This window comes from Electrona antarctica, assembly GCF_951216825.1.
Source record: "Electrona antarctica genome assembly, chromosome: 12".
Lineage (NCBI taxonomy): Eukaryota > Metazoa > Chordata > Actinopteri > Myctophiformes > Myctophidae > Electrona > Electrona antarctica.
This window is the reverse complement of record NC_136793.1, coordinates 15773633-15780462: the sequence shown is the minus strand read 5'-3', so window position 1 is coordinate 15780462 and position 6830 is coordinate 15773633.

Below are 6830 nucleotides of genomic sequence, written 5' to 3'. Positions count from 1 at the left end.
AAACGGGACCCCGGTCAGCGCAGGGCCGAGACACCGGGCAACTCGCCCTGGCTGGCTGGCTGGCTGGCTGGCCCGCCCGCTCGCTCGCTCACTCAGTCACTTTGGTGGCTCCTGCTCAACTGGAACTGGTCTCCCTTTTATTCCTGTATCCCTTTCTTTTCCCAACATTTCCCCAAAGAAGACGGAAAATAAATAAATAAGAATGTCATGTTTGAGGGATGTGAGATGCCATTGGGTGCAGCTTAAGAAGCACCAGACCACAGCCTCGTGGACAATACCTCTGGAAACCCCTCTCTTTCTCACTCCACACACACACACGCCTCGTGGACAATACCTCTGGAAACCCCTCTCTTTCTCACTCCACACACACACACACACACACACACACACACACACACACACAGTTGGACACTTTGATTGGCAGCCTCTCACCCCCGGCTGGCAGCATACACTACTAGCCTGACTTGAAACGGTATCGTCTAACAAATAGCTCCAAGGGCTGATCTCATGCATTTTTCTCTTTTTTTCCCCCTCGCCACTTCTTAAAAGACGTTTTTCATTCATGCGTTTTGTATTTTCCCTTCATGATCGTTTTGTCTACAATTCAGCTCTTTGCCCACACTTGTTTTCCCCAACAAGACACATTTCCCCAACAAGACACCCCCCCCCGTTGTTGTACTAATGCTAGGTTTTCTGTTTTTCAACCACAAAATAAATAGAAAACTGTTTTTGAGAGTATAGCTTTCCAAAAATGGGATCCCCCCCCACTGTGAGCAGCAGCTAGTGGTTTTCCAGAATTTTTGTCAGATTTAATGATGTATGTTTTAGCTCCTACTCACTTATTAAGTCTCTTAATTTTCTCCTCCCCGACGACGACGACGTCTGTGCATGGTGGCGAGAGGCATCCACTTGATCTAAAAATACCGAAGGGGGAGAAGGAGCTATAACTGAATTTGCAATTATGGGGCTGGCGAGTTTGACCCAGTATGGTGGTAGTCACCCGCAGCCACGCCGGGGCTGAGAGCGGACCGTGGGTGGTACTACCCAGTGGTGTAAAGTACATTTACTCAAGTAAGCTACTGTATACTGAACCTGAAACTTTCGAGATATTTCTCATTTCCAATTTTCAGTAGTTCACTTCATCTAAGATCCAAAATATTGTACTTTCACTCCACTACAATGCATAAAGTGAGAGGCAGATAGAGTGAGTTTAATGTAGTTTAACATTGTTTAAGATACGACTTTTCTGTTTGGATGTATGGGCTGTCAAGGGCAGAAAGTATTTTTTTCCCTGCATAACTTCTGGGTATGATGATGATGTCACGTGCATACCCTGCCTCTATTATTTGAAAACTTTAGTTACTAGTTAGTTTCTGATTTTTGAAAAACATAGGCTACATAACCGTGCTTCAGCCCTAGAAACATTTTGTCCATTTGAAAAATGGCAGATCTACAAGCTCACAATGTGTAATATGTCTACTGTACATTGCAGCAATGATACTTTTACTTAAGTAAATGATTTTCCACCACTGGTACGACCCACCACGACACACCGCCAGGGGTGGTGGCACCGCCAGGGGTGGTGGCACCGCCAGGGGTGGTGGCACCGCTCGGAGCAGAGCTGGTGCGACCCACCACGACACACCGCCAGGGGTGGTGGCACCGCTCGGAGCAGAGCTGGTGCTGCGACGGAAAACAAACCCATAAAGATGCAGCATGCTCTGGTTTGCTTTTCTGGCGTCAAAGCACAGGCACATACCGAAAACTGTTGAAATGATGTGGGTTTGATTATGGGTAAATTTCCACATTGATTTATTGATTTATCATTCATTTTCACTCGCATGTTCCTTTGCTCGGGGTTATTTAAAGCTGTACTATGTAACTTTCCTCTTCTTCCCCGTATTTGAACCCGGTGTCATGCAAGTGCTGATTTATTGTCCTTTTTTTTTTTTACCATTGACCTAATGGAGCCTGCCTGCTTGCTCAGTGGATGAATTCAATCTTGACCATCAGGTCAAAATGTGTGTTGTCTAGGTGAGACACAATCTAAATGTCATGTAATAGAAGAGTCGAATGTATAACTTATGTTGTATTCTACCATGTATAGATTGGAGAGAATTACATTGTCTTTATTAATAAGTTACATAGTGCTTCTTTAAAGGGATCGATTGTGAACCCGAATCCCACTGAGGACGACGTGGCGTGTTTGCATCATTGGCCGTACATGTCCGACGGACACTGTCTTGAAGTAGATGAAAAACTTCTGCATTTTGATGAGAAAAACACGGAAGAGCTTTCACTTTAACTCGTTAAAACCGGGAAAGCCTCTGTGCCTAAAATGCAGGTATCGGTATAGGCGAGTATGCCATTCAGATACCATGTAATTTATCACATGATAAGTCATTTACAGTACAATTTTTCATTTTTGAATGCTTCATTTGATGTTGCACTACTGTTTTACACTCTTATTGTACTATTTACATTGTTATTTTATTAACTTGTAGCTGTGCTACATTTCTATTTATTCCTAGATCAGTGGTCCTCAAACCTTTTTAATTTCAAAGACCCTCATAACTCAGGGCCAGAATTGCAGCCATTGTGTCCATTTGGTAGCCCCTCAAGGAACCCAGAGAGAGCCACTTGTCCTAGATTATTTTTACAATTACACACTGGCATTGGGTCGGTACTTGGTCGGTACTCGGGAAGAAAATATATATATCGGTGCATCTCTATCTACTATTTGGATACTCTGGCCTTAACACCTGGAGGCGTGGTCAATGCTGTTTGGCCACTCAGAATAGCCAAATGGCATTGATCACGCCTCCATGTCTTAAGTTAAGTAATAAGACCTGGTACTTAAGACACGCATAATACTGCCCTCTGTCTCTGCAATCTCTGTTGGTTTTTCACATTTTAGTCCAAACTCGGAGTGATTTATCGGACCCTCTTTGACCACCATGCACTTTCATTTTCCGCTGTTTTTACTACGTACGTATGCAGAAATATTGGTAGTCTTCAGCAGGCTAATAATCTGCCATAATTATTATGTCATAGATAAAGACAGTGTAGTGACAGATTGATGCACAGTGGAGCCACCACTGCTTTTGTACCACTCCCTATACCAGTGGTTCTCAAACTTATTCTTTCTTTTCTTTTTTGTTAAAAATGTGTGCTTTAAAATGTATATTATATTCATAGATGTGCACACATTTTCACAACTTAAAAAAGTCCTTATACCCGTTCGAATATATGAACACCACGCACACACACGCGACCCGTCGTTGCAAGACACAGAAGCAATGTGTGTGCAGACGTTTGCTTCATCGCGGTCAGTACAGAAGAGTCCATGGGTTTTTTTTAGAGGTGAAATGGAACAATGTAGAGTCGACGTAGGCATCCAAAACATATGGCTGTGAGTGCATGTGAGGCTTGGAGTGTAGAGACGTTGGCATCCAAAAACATACGGCTGTGAGTCGCTGTGAGTGCATGTGAGGCAGTGTTATGAGGCTTGGAGTGTCCAGCGGCCTGCGGCAAAATTCTATAGGCAACACATGATGGTGTAACGCAACCGCGCAGTAAAGCAACCACACATGCGCAGTAAGGGTGTAACTAAGGGTTAATTTGGAAAAAGGGCCTTGTGGTGCCCTGCATTACATGATGGTCGATGTCTGTGTGAAAAAGGCAGATGAACAGTGCAAGGGAGGGGGAGCAGGGGGGCTAGGACACACACACACACACACACACACACACAGCGACGACACAGACACACAGAGAGACAGATTATATTGTTAAATAGCACATCTACAAGCTCATGGCGTGGCATCTCAACAAGGATCCATGGGGGTCCCCAGACTCCACTTTGAGAACCACTGCCATACGTGTATGTAAAATCATCCGGTGTAAATGTTGCTCCAAGAGTATACAACTGTGCGGGTCCATTTTGGTTCCATTTGAACCCTCTTGGAGAAGTCCCATTATAACCTCTGACTGTCTGAGAATGTTGGGGTCCGTTTATAGTTGCTTCCACTCTTGGAGTTGGATTAACAACACTGAGTAATGTGGTTCCATTTGGAACCACATTAAGTTAATGTAGTTAAACACACGTTTGTCTGAATGACGGTCTGTTTGTAAACCTGTCTGACATAAAGACAGTAAGACTTTAAGGCCACTTTATTCTGTCTGCAAGCTTGACCTTAGCGTGCATGCACACACACACACACACACACACACACACACACACACACACACACTGTGATATTATCAGATGGTAATGACAGAGCAGTCTGGCTGTGGCCAGACTGACTCCAGATCAGCCTCCTCAGAGAAGTATGATTGATGAATAGGAGCCCACAGTAGGCCTCTTGTCTGTGTGTGTGTGTGTGTGTGTGCTCGCTCATATGTTTGTTTGTTTTTGTGTGTGTGCGCGTGTCTGTGTAAGTCTAGTGTGCTCATAATGTTTGTGTGTGTGTAAGAAAGCGAGACTGTGTGGGCTCGTGCAACTACTAGATGTTACCGCGAACTCCTCACTAAGGGCGTCTTGAAATCGGGGAAGCCTGAGAGCTGAGGCGGGAAGTGAGGCCGCATGGGAAAGCCCTTGATTAGAACCTGCAGAACCCCACAGGGCCACACTGATGTCCCACACATGGAGTCTATACACCCTGCAGGGCCACACTGATGTCCCACACATGGAGTCTATACAGGGCCACACTGATGTCCCACACATGGAGTCTATACAGGGCCACACTGATGTCCCACACATGGAGTCTATACAGTGCAGAACCCCACAGGGCCACACTGCTGTCCCACACATGGAGTCTATACAGTGCAGAACCCCACAGGGCCACACTGCTGTCCCACACATGGAGTCTATACAGTGCAGAACCCCACAGGGCCACACTGATGTCCCACACATGGAGTCTATACAGTGCAGAGCCCCACAGGGCCACACTGATGTCCCACACATGGAGTCTATACAGTGCAGAGCCCCACAGGGCCACACTGATGTCCCACACATGGAGTCTATACAGTGCAGAGCCCCACAGGGCCACACTGATGTCCCACACATGGAGTCTATACAGTGCAGAGCCCCACAGGGCCACACTGATGTCCCACACATGGAGTCTATACAGTGCAGAGCCCCACAGGGCCACACTGATGTCCCACACATGGAGTCTATACAGTGCAGAGCCCCACAGGGCCACACTGCTGTCCCACACATGGAGTCTATACAGTGCAGAACCCCACAGGGCCACACTGATGTCCCACACATGGAGTCTATACAGTGCAGAACCCCGCAGGGCCACACTGATGTCCCACACATGGAGTCTATACAGTGCAGAGCCCCACAGGGCCACACTGATGTCCCACACATGGAGTCTATACAGTGCAGAACCCCACAGGGCCACACTGCTGTCCCACACATGGAGTCTATACAGTGCAGAACCCCACAGGGCCACACTGATGTCCCACACATGGAGTCTATACAGTGCAGAACCCCACAGGGCCACACTGATGTCCCACACATGGAGTCTATACAGTGCAGAACCCCACAGGGCCACACTGATGTCCCACACATGGAGTCTATACAGTGCAGAACCCCACAGGGCCACACTGATGTCCCACACATGGAGTCTATACAGTGCAGAACCCCACAGGGCCACACTGATGTCCCACACATGGAGTCTATACAGTGCAGAACCCCACAGGGCCACACTGATGTCCCACACATGGAGTCTATACAGTGCAGAACCCCACAGGGCCACACTGATGTCCCACACATGGAGTCTATACAGTGCAGAACCCCACAGGGCCACACTGCTGTCCCACACATGGAGTCTATACAGTGCAGAACCCCACAGGGCCACACTGCTGTCCCACACATGGAGTCTATACAGTGCAGAGCCCCACAGGGCCACACTGCTGTCCCACACATGGAGTCTATACAGTGCAGAACCCCACAGGGCCACACTGCTGTCCCACACATGGAGTCTATACAGTGCAGAACCCCACAGGGCCACACTGCTGTCCCACACATGGAGTCTATACAGTGCAGAGCCCCACAGGGCCACACTGCTGTCCCACACATGGAGTCTATACAGTGCAGAGCCCCACAGGGCCACACTGCTGTCCCACACATGGAGTCTATACAGTGCAGAACCCCACAGGGCCACACTGCTGTCTCACACATGGAGTCTATACAGTGCAGAACCCCACAGGGCCACACTGCTGTCCCACACATGGAGTCTATACAGTGCAGAACTCCGCAGGGCCACACTGCTGTCCCTCACATGGGAGTCTGTGCTGCTACAGTGCAAAACCCCACAGATCTCTGCTACTCCCATCATATTCTTCTTCTTCATCATTAGGCTGTTTTTGAGTGGTGCAACCACTCCTATAGACAGCTATGTGTGTCTGGGTCCCTGAGTCCCTGACTGGCTGGCTGGCTGTGTCCGAGCACGAAAATAGCATTTGTTCACCACCAAGTGTCACTGTTGCACACACACACACACACACACACACACACACACACACACACACACACACACACACACACACACACACAGGCCAGGGATGAGGGCTTGTACAGTACAGTACAGCACAGCACCACTCCCTTCAGACGGGTCTGATTTTATTTTCCTTCTCCAAACAATATTTAAACATATTTATTTGTATTAACATGAGGACTGAGGACATTGGCTTCCATTATAGCATGCTAACTGTCGAGGAATATAAAGCCTGTTTCTATTAGCTTTAATTCCCCATCGATGATGTCACTCGTAGTAGGCGGGTTTCTGTTTCTGAACTGTCCACAGCCCTCCTCTGAGACAGAC